This window comes from Cynocephalus volans, chromosome 6 (genome assembly GCF_027409185.1).
Source record: "Cynocephalus volans isolate mCynVol1 chromosome 6, mCynVol1.pri, whole genome shotgun sequence".
Classification (NCBI taxonomy): Eukaryota; Metazoa; Chordata; class Mammalia; order Dermoptera; family Cynocephalidae; genus Cynocephalus; species Cynocephalus volans.
Window position 1 is genome coordinate 158,285,212 of NC_084465.1, and position 12,150 is coordinate 158,297,361.

Below are 12,150 nucleotides of genomic sequence, written 5' to 3' on the forward strand. Positions count from 1 at the left end.
CACCTCCAAATACCATCACATTGCAAGCTAGGGCCACAACATGTGAATTTTGGGGACACACACATTCAGTCCGTAACACACAATAATACTAAGGCCTCCAAGGGAAGTCAGAGAGGCCAAGCAGTCCCTTGGTGCTGAGGTTGACACATGTTGGTTGTCCTGGAGGCCGAAGAGCCCACACTGGGAGGACAGGCACAGGTGACAGGACAGGTGGGATGTGTGTGATGTGGCGGGGCACGGGTGTGGGCCGGTCAGCTGGGATGGGAGGAGGGCAGGGGCATTGTGACTGACACTGAGGACTTACAGCCCAGTGCTTCGGTCCCTGGCCCGGCTGAAGCCCACCATGCCTGGAGGACGGAGTGCGGCGGGCCATGCAGGAATGGCAGGGCACGAGCAATTATGACCGCATGAACTATTATGACATGGCAGCAAAGTGAGTCAGGGATGCAGGGCCTGAGGGGCTGTGGGGCGGGCTGAGGGTGGGTGAAAGGGGGAGGGGCTGGTGCGGGTGGGCTCATCGGCAGGGATGCCGTGAGGAGGGGGGATCCGCTAGGTCCGGCCCCTCCCTGGGGCCCTGCCTCCCCCGGGAAGCTCTCCATCCACCTGGGTGCTTGGGCTTCTCTCTCCTACCCACCCCGGAATCTCCGCCCTCCCCTGGCCTCGGGTCAAACCCTGCCCAGATGCTGAAACGGGGATGGGGAAGAGTAACCAGCACAGCCCAGTGGGGGTCGGCTCCAGCTGTGGGGACCCTGCAGGAGGGAAGCTAGTGACTACTGACAAAGTCGGGACCACGTCTCCTCATGAAAAGTGGCCAGAAATAGGTCACCTGCCATCCCAGAATGGGCTGGGGCAGAAGAGCTTGGGCAGGGGAAGCCAGCACCTCACACACCCCCAGACACGTCTCTGGCCTCCCTGCCTTTGCTGCACGGCAATCCACTCCGTGAACACCAATCACCCTCACAGAAAATGCACCCTCTCCTCTCAGCTGAGCTCCCACTTCCTGCAACATCTCCGGGGCCCTTCTCTCCCAGGCTATTGTCAGGGGCTCACAGTACCAGCCCAGGATTCCCGGATCCGGGCAAGGATTCCTCATGTCATTTGCAGTCAGTCACATCCCTGACCTAGCTTCTGGCTGTCAGCTCTTCTGAGTGGCCCTGGGCAGGGATAGGAGGAGCAGGGTCCCCTGAGGGCCGGGCCTGGGTCACACAGGCCTTCATTCAGGAAGACCCCCTGGATGTTTTCTGCCCTGCAGGTGTAGGTGAGCCAGCGTACCCCTGCAACTGTTCCGCAGGTGGGGGAGCAGCCCGGCCCACCCAAAGCCCTTCCTCCCCCATCCCTGGCCAGGCCTCCCTCTCAGCATGGCTATGGCTCTCCCTCTGCCCGCCAGGTTCATGGAATTTGAAGCTGAGGAGGAGATGCAGCTCCGGGTGCTGCAGTGTGTGAAGGGGCCCCAGGGCCTGCCTCCTCCAGCCCCACCAAAGCTTGCTCCTCCAGGGCCACCAGTCCCCAACACTGTGCCACGGTCAGGTACGGCAAGCATATTCCCACAGGAGCCAATACAAAGGCCTAAGGGGGCCTGCGGAGGCCTTGTGCCCTCATCTTGTCCCTTTCCTGTAAGGGGAGGGGGCGCTTGCTCTTTCAGCGAGAGCAGCCAGTGAGAACCTGGGGCTCCACTGCCCTGGATCAGGAACTAGGTATTGGCCTGGTCCAGTAGTTTCGTAGCTGCTATCGGCCTTGGCTGTCCAGGACCCAATGTACAGTCTTCCCAGGAAGCAGTGCTGGGTGGGGAGACGTCCCAGAATCTTGGTGGCTCCAAAGTCTTTCCAGGTAACTCAGTCTCACATGACCCACCTCGGGTAGTGTATCCTCCCACGGGGCCTGACGTGCAGCCTGGACCCATTTCATGGCCCTCAGTTCCAACCTCCCCCCAGTGTGGCTGGAGGTGGCCGCTACAGCCCAGCCACGCACCTGTCCTCCCTCCTGTCCTAGGGTGTGCTCCCAGGAAGGCTGGCCGCAGGGCACCATCCACTCGCCCGCTGTCATGCAGACCCCAGCAGCTGACCCAGGCCAAGGCACCCAAGGAGATCCCACCAGAAGCTGTCCAGGAGTATGTGGATATCATGGAGGCACTGCTGGGGCCTCATGCAAATTGGGAGGATGAAGATATCGAGGAGCAGCAGGAGCAGGACGGGACTGACCCGGACCCAGGTCTCCTGAGCTACATTAACAAGCTGTGCTCCCAGGAAGACTTCATCACCAAGGTGGGCTGGCTTGGAGCCCTCGTGTGGGGGAGGTTTTCTGGGGAACGGCAGTCCCAGCCCCATGGAATTCAGTTCTATTCATCCCTCAGCTACGGAGCAGTGTGTGTGTGAGAGACAGAGAAAGTCTGTGTGTAGCTGCTAGTGGCCATGAGTTAGAACGACCCTGCTGTGTGGACAGGAGAGACAGGCATTACTTTCTGCTTCTCCTCGAGGTCCCCCTGGCTGCAGTTCACTCCCTGCCAAAGACACTCATGCCCCTTTCCCCCTGCTCCAGGTGGAGGCCATCGTCCACCCCCGATTCCTGGCAGCTTTGCTTTCCCCAGACCCAAACTTGGATCCCTTGGCTCTGACTGAGGTGCTGGAGCAGGAAGAAGGACTCACCCTAGCACAGGTAACACACGGGAGACAGGGACACCAGGGCACCCAGGGGAGAAAGGGCCAGCAGATCTCCTAGGGGAGGGAAGGGCACCAGGCAAACGAGGGGGAACACGTGACCCTGTGCCCCTGAAGCCCACGTGATTTTGTCTAGTCTTACCCTGCTGGGGGTGCATGGCCTCCGGAGGGGAACCGCCTGGGTCAGAGGAGTAGGTGCAGAAGAGCAGGAACGAGAGGACAGAGCCAGGGAGGGAGGGCAGGGGGCGAAGCTGGAAGGAGGCCCAGCAGGGCACAGCACAGTCACAGTCCCTGCCTCTGACACCAAGCCAAGCCTCCTCTCACCTTCGCCACCTCCCGCCCAAATGCAGGGTTCTCCACCATCCTGCCAGCCCCTCCCCACACCTGGGGCAGAGCCAGTGAGTGCCACTTTGCTCCCCCCAGCTGGTGGAAAAGCGCCTCGCGGCCCCGAATGACGCAGGAGGTGTGGGGGCCACCCCAGCTCATGGCGCACCCCAATTGGAGTCACATCCTAAGACTGCAGCTGGCCAAGGAGGAGAGCGCGAAGACCGTGGCCCCCAAGGAGGGGTCATCACAGAAACCTGCCCAGCAGAGGCGGCTTCCCATGACCCTCGACCGCGCAGCCGAGACAACCCCGACCTGCCCAGGCCCAAGGAGCCTGCCCTCTGGCCAGATCATCAGGAGTCACGCAAGCTGAGGGCTGCCCATCTCAGCTCCCCTCCCCAGGGCCACAGACCCTCCTCGCCTGGTCTCCGGGGAGCCTGTCCTGTTATGCCTGCGCAGGGCCCGGCAGTCAGGTCCAGTGAAGTCGAGGAGGACCTCCCCAGCCTGGACTTCCTCCTGACCTTGCAGTACAGCCTGCAGCCCTGGGGGCTGTCCCTGAGCCCCGTCCCTGCTCGGCGTCTGGCTCGACCCTCACGTCCTCAAAAGCGGAGGGGCGACCCATTGGTCTCTGGGAGGAGGAAGAAGCAGCACTACAGCCAGTAGGGGCCGTGGGCCGGCCTCTCAGGGGTGCCAGTCCCTCTGGACTGGATTTGACCCTCACTGCATCCTGTGGCCCGAGGGATCCCGAGCTCCCATCACCCAGTGCTGACCCAGCTGCTCCTCAGCTACGGGCAGGGTGGGGGAGGCAGGACAGGGGAGAGAGGGTGGGGGGGTCTGGATGGGGAATTGGGGTGGGGGAGGGGGGCCTGTTTGGGGGATGAGGGTGGGGGAGAGGCGAGGCACAGGTCCGGGAGGCAGCACGTTGGGGGCGTTGTATGTAATGGGGGTTTGTATACAAGTGTGAATAAAAGTGGTATTGTTGGGAAATGCCCTGGGACTACTGCCTCTGTTCTCATGTCTGTGCCACTAAGTGGAGACAGGCCTGTGAGGAAGGAAGGATCTGGGAGATGCCAGGCTCCAAGGACCCACCGGTGCCCGACCATCAACTCCTTCTCTAGATTCTGAGATCTGATTCCTCCCCCAGGACCCATGTGGGATCCTTGACTAAAAGGGTGTCGGCCCCCACATGCAGAGCTGTGGTCATGGGGTGGGGGTGTCCCAGCAACAGTGGCAGGTGGGCAAAACCGTCCAGCACCACGGTGGCCTGGCTGTCTGCTAGGGGGAGGAAGGGGCCATGTCTGGGCGTCTCCTGCCCATCCACCCACGGAGCTCGCTGGTTAGCCCCCAGATGCTCCTCTGCACCTTTCCTCCCCTGTCCCACGTCAGCAGCATCCATGTCCCACCCGCCCCTGTGCCTTTGTGAAGTGTGAAGGAAGCTAACTCTTGGTGGCGGGTCAGCTGGCTGCTGCCCCTCCTATTCCCAGGTGGGTCTCCACATTGGAGAAGGCCTCAGAGCTTGGCTAGATTAAGACGGCGTGGTGTGAAGCCGCACACCACGGCCCTCAAGCCCAGAAGCTTCCAGAACATCATGCCATGCAGGTCCTCGTTGGGGGCATCCTCACGGGAACCCACTACTGTCCCTGCTGTCCAGCTCAGCGCACACATCAGGCGCTGAGGGAAAACGCGGGGATCGAAGGCTGGAGCCCTGGACCCACTCCTCACTAGTTCCCTGACTCTTCCACATTCAGAGCTGTCCTCAGGAGCCCCTCTTAGGTTTTAGGAATGTGGAGCAAGTCGTGTTTGGAGGGGACTTGGCCCATGCCCTAGTACGTGTGGGCACTCAGTCGAGCACAGGCATCATCTCGGTCACACCTCGGGGCTCCTGCTGCTACTCCTGTCCTCGCCACCTGACTGCTGTCTGTCCTGGGGCCCTTTTGTGGTTGAACAGTTCCCAGGAGGAGGCACAACCTCTGCTTCCCCAGCACCGTGCCCTGCCTCAACCTTACAATCTGCCCCTGACCCTGTACAGTGGGGCCAGCTGGAGGGCTGTTACAGTCACAATGTCGTGTCCCCCAAATCCGCATGTTGAAGCCCTAAGCCCCATCGTGATGGTATCTGGGGGTGGTGCCTTTGGGAGGTTGTTGGGGTAAGAGGAGATCAGAGGGTGGAGCCCTAATGACGGGGATTAGCGCCCTTATAAGAAGAGGAGGAGACACCAGAACTCTCTCTTCCCCATGTGATGACACAGCAGGAAAGGGAAATCAAAACGGAAAACCAACAATTATAACTCTCACCATGGTCCACAGATTCTCAGTAATGAATCTCGGTATTAATTCCATAGTATCTAACTTTCACCTATACTTTGGAGTAGTGTAAAATTCCCCGAACTAGAGGCAGGCTAGGTGTTGTGAGTGGTCATGTTTTCAAATGCAAGTTCAAGTTCTCCTGACTTTGGATTGGACTGAGGAGGAACATGGGCACTCGACAAATAGCTAATGCACACTGCAAGGAGCCAGTTGGCCAAATCCCCATCTCTCTCCCGTAACTGCTTAATAGCCTTTACTTACTATGACGTGGTCTCAAGTGACTCCGGGGGTTCATAAAGGTAAATGAGAAGTAGTCACCCAACCTGGTGTGAGAATACTGCATGCAAATGACAGTCAGGAATCGAGGCTGTCTGGATCACAGCCCTCTGAAACCTCATTCACCGTGGCAACTGCATTATTTTAAATGGAGACAGCAAAGTAACTAGGTCCTACATCCAGAAGTCACAAGATTAGCTCACCGGTGAACCGGCAGTTTGAGAGTTGTGGGAGTTCCAAAGCTCCATAAAGACTTGGTACCTTCTACAGATTTGAGGTCTAGTTTGAAGTCAGGTAGTATAATGCCTCTGGTTTTATTTTATTTTTTTGCTCAGGACTGCTTTGGCTATTGGGGTCTTTTGTTGTTCCATATGAATTTAGGATTGTTTTTTCTATTTCTGTGAAGAATGTCATTGGTATTTTGATGGGGATTGCACCGAATCTGTAGATCACTTTTGGTATTATGGACATTTTCACAACATTAATTCTTCCAATCCATGAACAAGGAATGTCTTTCCACCTCTCTTGGTGTCCTCTTTCTTTCAGCAGAGTTTTGTAGTTCTCATTGTAGAGATCTTTCACCTCTTTGGTTAAATTTATTCCTACGTATTTTATTCTTCTCAGAGTTATTGTAAATGGGCTGGCTTTCTTCTTCTTCTTTTTTTTTTTTTTCCCCTGCTTATTTGTTGTTGCCGTATAAGAATATTCCCAATTTTTATGCATTGATTTTGTATCCTGCACAGTACTGAATTTGTTTAGGAGCTCTAGGAGTTTTTTGGTAGAGGTTATGGATTTTTCTATATGTAGGATCACGTCCAATCCTGTGAAACGTGACGTTTTGATTTTGTCTTTTCCACTGTGGATGCCCTTTCTTTCTTTCTCTTGCCTGATTGCTCTGGCTAGTACTTCCAATGCTATGTTAAATAGGAGTGGTGAGAGTGAGCATCCTTCTCTTATTCCTGTTCCTGAAGGAAAAGCTTTCAATTTTTCCCCATTCAGGACAATGTTGGCAGTGTGATTTTCATATATGGCTTTTATTGGGTTGACATATGTTCCTTCTATACCTACTTAGTTAAGGGTCTTTATCATGAAGGGATGATGCTGAATTTTCTTTTTTTCTTTTTTTTTTTTTTTTTTTCGTGACCGGCACTCAGCCAGTGAGTGCACCGGTCAGTCCTATATAGGATCCGAACCCGCGGCAGGAGCGTCGCTGCACTGCCAGCGCAGCACACTACCAAGTGCGCCACGGGCTCGGCCCATGATGCTGAATTTTCTCAAATGCTTTTTCTGCATCTCTTGAGACAATCGTATAGTTTTTATCCTTGCTTTTGTTCATGTGGTGTATCACATTTATTGATATATGTATGTTGAACCATCCTTGCATCCCTGGGATGAAACCCACATGATCACAGTGTATAATCTTTGTGACGTGCTGTTGTATTCTGTTTGCTCATGTCTTGCTGGAGATTTTCGTGTCTATGTTCATCAAGGTTACTGACCTGTAATTTTCTTTTCGGTTGTTGTGTCTTTGTCTGATTTGGGGATCGGGATGATGCTGGCCTCATAGAATTAATTTAGGAGAACGGCCTCTGTTTCAATTTCTTGGAGTAGTCTGAAAAGGATGGTTGTTAATGCTTCTTTAAAACTTTGGTAGAATGCAGCAGTGAAGCCATCTGGTCCTGGGCTTTTCTGTGTTGGGGTACTGTTGATGACTGCATCATTCTCATTGCTTCTTATTGGTCTCTTCGGGTTCTGCATTTCTCCTTGGTTCAGTCTTAGTAGTTTACGGGTCTTCAGAAATCTATCCATTTCCTCCAGGTTTTCAAATTTGTTGGAGTATAGTTGTTCTGAACAATCTCTAATGATTCTTTGTATTTCTGTGGAATCGGTTGCAATGTCTCCCTTTCCATTTCTGATTTTTGTTATTCGGGCCTTCTCTCTTCTTTTCTAAGTAGTCTGGCCAACAGCTTGCGTAGTTTGTTTTTCCCCTGGGGAAAAAAAAAAAAAGCATTTTGCTTCATTGATTTTCTGCATCATTCTTTTGGTCTCTACTTCGTTTAGTTCGACTCTGTTCTTAATCATTGCTTTCCATCTACTAGTTTGGTGCTTAGATTGTTCTTGGTTTTCTACTTACTTGAGATTTAATGTTAGATTGTTTGAAGTGTTTCCATTCTTTTGATGTAAGCGCTTTTTACCGGCAACTCATCTTTGACAAGGCCACCAAGAATATACACTAGGGAAAGGACGGCACCTTCAATAAATAGTGCTGGGGAAACCGGACATCCATGCGTAGAAAAGTCAAACTAGGCCCATACCTTTCACCATACACAAAATCAACTCGAAATGGATTAAAGACTCAAATATAAGAACTGAAACTATAAAACTCCTAGATGAAAACACAGGGGACATACTTCAGGATGTAGGACTGGACAAAGACTTTATGAATAAAACCCCAAAAGCACAAGCAGTAAAAGTAAACATATTGCAATGTATCAAACCATAAAGCTTCTGCACAGCAAAAGAAGGCACACAGACAAGGGGCTAATATCCAGACATATAAGCAACTCAAACAACCCAAGAGCACATAAACAAGTTATTCAATATTAAAATGGGCAGAGACAGTTTTCAAAGAAAGACATGAATTTTCATGGCTTTCCAGCAAAGGGGATCGTAAGTAAGGCCAGTCCACGGGAGTCTGCAGAGGTCGCAGCAACAGACCGTAGCTGAGCGTACAAGGACTGCTTCCTACAGAATGATGTGCATACAGCAACCCAGCCCGCTGGAGGTGCTGAGACAATCCAAACCTATTTCCAGACACTCATTCCCCCTACCTCCCTTACAAACCCTGTATTTATCGGATTCCTTGTTCTGACCTACCTTCGGGAAGTGCAGCCACTCTACAGCAGGGTTGGCTGAGGGGCACAAAAACAGGTTTATTGATAAAGAAATGGAGTGAGTAGAACACCAGGTAGAAGCTTTGTGCTGTGAATCTGAGAAACAATTTGAAACTTGCCTCAGAGGCACACACCCACTGTGCTGCCCCTGTATAATCTGAGGGACCTTCAGAATCCTGCCTACCTGCCAGAACCCTGCACGGCATGTCTCCCCACCCCCACCAGCCCAACTGCCCCCACCCCTCCCCCACTGCAGAATTCTGGAGAGCTACATTCTAAGCCTGTTGACATTTAAAATTGGACCCTGAGCATCTGCAGTTGACAGTTTGCTGTCCGGGTCCTGCGCTAGACTTTTCTCACTGTGGAGACTGCCGTGCCACTGTGGTCAGTCCCCAAGCCTATGGGGATGGCTTCAAAGGGAGGTAAGTCTGCAGGGTCTGGGGTGTGTTATCACACCCGTCACCCCTCAAACCCATGGGAGTTCAAATGTGACACTTGCCCTGGGACAGCTGGTTGGGTGGAAATAGAGGAAGAGAGAGCACCGGACTTACCCAAGGACATCTCACCCGGGAGACGGGGGAAGCCACTGGCATCCTGAGGCTGCAGGGGGAAGGGGGCTTCTCACAGGTGGATCCAGATGCCTCAGGAGAAACCTACCGGGTGATGAGAAAGGACACAGCAGTTGTACTGACTCTTTCCAGAAGGGAAACAGGTGACTTATGTTTCTAAGTCAACACAGGTCAACGTGTGTTTGTAGGCAATGGTGGACTGTGTCGTGCTTGTGCCACAGGGGGGCTCAAGAAGAAAGCCTGAGTCCTGCGTCCTTTCTTCAGACACCTGGGGCTTGTGCTATGGTACTGTCCTGAGGGATACAAACCGGAGTATTCCAGATCTTAGAGGAGTAGCGGGGAGAAACGGTCTCAGCCAGAAAACCGTTCAGTGGAACAGTTCTCTCTGACCAAGATTACCGTCAAATATCCCCTCCGTCAGTGAGGCTGGAGGTCACTCTAACTGCAGCAGTCCAGTCTCGGCTCACGTCTGCCCAGAGATGGCTTCTCATTCGGTCCAGATCGCTGTTGTCTCTGTTCACCAGGGACAGGGCAGCCAGAAACTGCAAACAAGATGGGGCTTGCTCTTCGCGGAGCTGTTCTGAATTGCTGTCCCTTTGGGGGACGCTCGGGTCTTCAGACCCATTCATCTTCCACCCTGTCTCATGGCCTGTCCTCTGCCCTTCGTTTCATGTGGAGATGAAGACTTTGTTCATACTCCATGTCTAGCCCATCGTGAACAGGGGACAGATGAGGCGTGCTGTCGGCTTTACAGTGGAAGGTTCTGAAAGGCTGGTTTCCTTCCCGAGAGAGGAAGCAGAGCAGCACACCATTAGGAAGATCTTCTATTATTATGACTGTTGTTATTCAAAGTTAGGACATATGTCCTGATCAGTTAGGACCATGTCCTATGGACCTTGCTCTCCGTGACTACGGTTGACCTGAAACCCTAGTGAACAGGGATGTACCCAGACAACTTTCCTGTCACACTGGCTCATGCCTGGTTCTTTGTGGGCCATCACTGAGAGCTCAAAGGAGAAGGATCACAGAAGGTCTCCATTATCCACGGCCAACTCTAACCATCAGCAGCTATTCAAATCTCTACGAACCTCCACTGGGAGCCGCAGGGCTCCGCATTTCCTGGCCTTTCTAGTCCTCTGCAGCCCTCTCTGGCTGTGCAGTGACAGGGTCTCAGGGAATTCATCATCTAACTCACAGACCACCTCCTGAGAACAGAGCTGCCTCAGTGACAGCACGAACGAACCACTGTGCATGGGGACAAGTGTGCCCCGAACCTGGCCTCTGTTCCATGCTTGCTGTGGGTGGTACCAGGAGAAGCACATCCTCACTGGGCTGCTGCATTATGGGGTTCCCTCAGGGCTCCTGGGCGATAGTTGAGGCACAGATTTTGTTCAAGTTCATTTGTTTGGGTTGTGAGGGCTTTATGAGGAGCATCAGGAAAAGGAGCACTGAGAAAGAGAAGGGCTCATAACCTTGTGAATCTGCTGGCTTCACATAGGTCACGTGGGGGGCGCCTGCAACTGGCACTGGAGAAGGTGCCCTTCATGGGGGTGTGCACACTGAGGGGCGTTGTGCCGCCAAGCAGAGTCCACCCCAACTCACATCTAGGGGCAATCCCACGAGGCTGGCGGGTCCACGTGCCGGGGACACCCTGGGGAGCTTCTCAGAGGCAAGGGAAGCTTAGGTGTTACTTCTTGACTGACGGGGGTCAGAGGATCTCAGTGAATGAGAAGCAAGTTCTCTAGTAGAATGATCCCCAACCCAAGGGGGAGCATGACATTCACTTGGGGGCAAACTGCACAATTCCCCGTCCTATGGCCCTCAAATGCTGGGATGCCTCGCTCTGGTTCACACTGACTCTAAGGGAAGGGAGAGCCTCCGTCCTGGTGGCCGCGTCCCCTGCTCATTCGCCCCTCTCCTTTGTCTCCACAGCATCTGCAGTGCTGGGGCCCAGCGTGACCCTGAACCCTCCGTTCACTTCCTTCCGTCCGCTGTTTCCCACGCCTGCTTCCGGCCCAGTCCCCGGGCCGCCCTGCGAGCAGCCCCCACCTGCCCTAGTGATGTCAGCGTTGCCTCCTGGTGGCCCCCTGGTGCGGTCTGCTTTCCCCAGGATGCCTCAGGGGACCGGAGCCGCTGGCCATGGCCCGAGTGGGGCCGGGGCTTTCAACATCATTGTCCCAGTCAGGACGCAAGGGGCTCCAGCAGAGCCCTCTCACACTCAGACCACTGTCCTGGCTCAGGCCCCCCTCAACTGGAGTGCTCCAGGGGCCCTCTGCGGGGGTGCTCAGTGTCCTGCTCCCCTGCTGTTGGCAGCTCCCGCTGTAGGGACCGTGATGCCTGCTGCATCCATCGGGGGCACGTGGGCTGGAGAGGGGTACTGGTTCCCAGGCCAGCCCCTTCCAGCTCCCCTTCCAGCAGCCCAGCTGGGTCCGACCGTGGTCCCAGGGAATGACGGGCCACGTCCACATGGGGCTGGTGGGGAGGGCGGCAAGGCCCCCTCCCAGGCCAAGGCCGCGCCAGAGGACTCCTGTAACCCCAGGAGTGTTTACGACAACTTCCGACGCTGGCAGCGCTTCAAGTCCCTGGCCCGCGGGCACCTGCCCCAGAGTCCTGATGCTGAAGCTCTGTCCTGCTTCCTCATGTGAGTGCCCTCCTTGGGGGATGGAGCTAATCCCACCGCTCCCACATGAAGGGGAACGAAGGACGGACGAGGAGGGCAGCCTATTTAGGGGAACTTGGATGAAGGTCACGTGGGCGACGGCCCATGCATTCTCAGCAGTTTAACTAATGTCCCACTCCGGTTCACGACGTACATTCATGAGCCTTAGGTCGACTGATCCCCAACACCCTGTGAGTCCACCAAACTTGGTTTTTAACAGTTACCATAATATGCACAGAAGGTAAAGGCCAGAGTGAGTTTCCGGTGTGACATGAGCCACAACTTGGATTCAGGTCTCTGCCTTCACCCGTGATTCCTCCCCGTGTCCTCTCATGCCCAGCACAGGACCTGAGTGAGGATGGCTTCGGGACGTCACATGGAGGGACTGGGGGGAGAAGGCACAGGCCACAGGAGGAGCCTTACACATGTACCCCCTCACTCTTCTGGAAAATTCTAGCGAGGAGACTG